The sequence below is a fragment of the Lactuca saligna genome, chromosome 5 (assembly GCF_052625555.1).
Source record: "Lactuca saligna cultivar CGN05327 chromosome 5, ASM5262555v1, whole genome shotgun sequence".
Lineage (NCBI taxonomy): Eukaryota > Viridiplantae > Streptophyta > Magnoliopsida > Asterales > Asteraceae > Lactuca > Lactuca saligna.
In genome coordinates this window covers 54,409,730-54,413,011 of record NC_136421.1, presented here as the reverse complement: position 1 = coordinate 54,413,011, position 3,282 = coordinate 54,409,730, and positions in this window count along the sequence as shown.

The window sequence follows — 3,282 nt, the reverse complement described above, 5'->3', positions numbered from 1 at the left end:
TTTTCTAAGATTCGGCTTAGCAGTGTACAGCCCGAAACTCGAATTTTAGTTTGAGCGGTTTTTGGCTTACGTGAAATAAATGAGAGTTGAAGATCTCATTAATAGGAACTTAACGGTAAAAAGACAGACGGAAACGGAGTCCGTATGAAGGAGTTACGAATTCTTCGCGGTCATTTAACAATCTAAATGCCTTGTACTGTTAAATTTAAGATCGGTCGAGAACTAGCCGACGGAGTCAAAATGAAAGTTGTAGATATTATTTTTACCTACGCGTGGATATAAAGAACGTCAAAAATGGAGGTCGTATGTGAAAGTTACGGATTTTAGAAGTCGGAACTGTGTTGTGCGAAAATGGGTGATGTGGCACAATCTTGGCAATTGTTTTCTCCCCAAGTCTTGCCACTAGATGGTGACATGTGGCACCAAGTTCAGCCATTTTCACCCTATAAATACCACCTCTCCCACCCTCATTTTCTTCACACATTTCCCATTCTTTCTTATCTTTACTCTCTCTCTAGAACCTCTCTCTAGCCCCGAAATCCCCCGAAAAGCCTAGGGAACCTCCCTAGCACGAGGCGGAAGCCCGGAGTGCTCGACGGCTCCGAGAAGAAGAGCTTTTCGGCTCGGAAACGCTGCTCCAAGCAAAACCTGGTTTTCTATAAAACCCGCTGTAAGTGAGCTACGCCTACGCTATTTTTAATATAGTTTTTATTTAATTATATTAACGTTATTAAGAACATATAATAAATACTTGGGCTATTATTATGGGTTATATAAGTATTTTTTTAACGCTTATATAATAGTAATAATAGCTAGACTATTAATTAGTCTCGGCGAATAATAGACTAAAATCTATTGGTGATAATACTAGGTTTCATCGAAGGAAATTATTTTAAAGTAAACGAAGCGTTGTCCGAGTACCGAGTCACCACCTTCTCAGGTGAGTGCATGGTCCCTTTCATCTTACACATAGATATGAAGTATTTATTATATAATTTACGTGTTGTGAGTGCATAGTCCCTTTCATGAACATGATTTTAATACAAGTATTGATTGAAGTATTAATTATATGTTTATGTGCGAGTTAATTGATGTTGCTTGAAATTCGTGTTAAAGAACATACCTGATTATATTTGATAATTTAGGATAAAGAGTAGACCTAAATTAAATATGAGGAATATTGGGTAGTATATTCTTACCAGTACAAGTGAGTTAAACTCAGAGAATAGAAGTTAGTATATGTCACTTATCCGGGAGTATGGATTAGACATAGTCATTGTCCCTAGTTCGAGAATATGGATTAGGCATAATCATTCGTCGTTAATCCGAGAGTATGGATTAGCTATTGTCCCTAGTCCGAGAGTATGGATTAGGCATAATCATTCATCTTTAATCCGAGAGTATGGATTAGTCATTCGTCCCTAGTCCGAGAGTATGGATTTGGTAAATTCGTTCATTTCTGATCCGAGAGTATGGAGTAGGTAAAACGACTAATCTTAGGTCCGAGAGTATGGATAGCCTCGTTGCAAGGATCGACGGGGTGGGATAAGAGTTGTTTATATATATGTATGGTGTAATTGTATATTTTGTGAATTTTAAACTTTATATATGGTATAACATTGTGGGATTGAAATCCCTATGTGCTCACCAGCTTTCCTAACCTGACCTACTCAGTTTATTTATATCACAGGTGTTGATATGAAGTGACATTACACTGAGAGATTTAAAGAGATGTAGACCACTAGTGTGAATAATTGTAAGTTCTGTTTATGCTTATGTTCCTGTATTAACGATGACATCCCAAACGTTTTAAAATGAAATAAATACGTTTTTTCGAAAATGTTTTAATAACGTATTTACCATGTTTTTCTGGGAACAAATTCCGCAACCTTTTTATAAAATGAAGTACTCTGATTTTTATAAAGCATAAACAAAATCGGTCTTTTCTGGCCGTGATTTTGGGGATGTCACAGTTGATATCAGAGCATTAGTTTAAGCGAACTAGGAATATGGATTTATTTCTAGACTTAAACTTAGAATGCTAAGCGATGATTGTGAGGTGTGAGCACTAGCTTATTTTAGGAATTATGCCTAAAATGCTTTTATGTGCTAAATACTTGTGCCTGATATGCTGTTAGTTGTTCGGATCTATGGTCTGTTGCCGACCGGATCTGGAAACCTTATGTGTTTAGGATTCTAAACGTACGACTACGATATTAGAACTAGTATATAAACGTTTCAGAGTGATAAAGATGATTTAACCGTCAATCCTAAGTAAAGATCTAGATTCACCTTATTTGGTGTATAGATCAAGATGGCAAGAACCCGTAGCGGAAACGTGAATGAAAATGGGAACAGAAACCAACCCCCAGTGATTGAGCAAATACCGGTGATGGAAGCCACCATTGAGCCAGTCACAATGGCCGGAGTGGAAGCGATGATCCAAGCGATGTTGGATCGTCAAATGGAGGAAACTAGACGTTTGCTCCAGCAAAATCGTGAGGAAGCCACTATTCAGATCGAACAGCCCGAGTTGAACGAAGGGCAGACTGAGGAAGGAAACTACAGTGGGACTGTTGGTCAAGTCAACCCACCAATAGTTCGACAAAACAACCAAGATGACGAGGTCGAGAGGAATAGATGCAAGTACAAGGATTTTCTGACTTGCAAGCCATTGACTTTCACTGGAAAGGAGGATCCGATCGGGGTCATGGATTAGATCTCGGAGATGGAGTTAGCCTTCATGACATGCGGTTGTAGAGGGAAGCTACAGACCACATTTGCAGTGCGTCAGTTTCGAGGAGGCGCTGTACGTTGGTGGAATACCTTGGGGAAGACTCTGAGCCCTAATGAGCCTCTGCAACTGACATGGGCAGAATTTCTGGTGCAATTCAAACGAAAGTACTGCTCAGCTCAAAACCTGCTTGAGCTAGAGAACCAGTTTCTAACCCTGAAGAAGGGAAGCATGTCAATCAATGAATACACCAACAAATTCACAGAGAAGATGGAGTTCGCCTTGCGTCTTGTTCCGGATGAGCTGATGAAAATCGACAAGTACGCAAAAGGACTTCCATGGGAGTACGCGGTACCAGTGCGTCAAGAACCTACTCTAGAGGCAGCTATCTGGGATGCCAAGTCTGTCGAAGATATGATCAAGGGAAGAGCCTCCAGCAAGATGGAGGTTGGCGAGAAAAGAAAGTTTGAAGGATCTTCAAGGTCCAGCGAGAAGAGAAAATTCTCGAAGTTTGAAGAAGGAACGCAATGGTGTGACAAGTGTAGAAA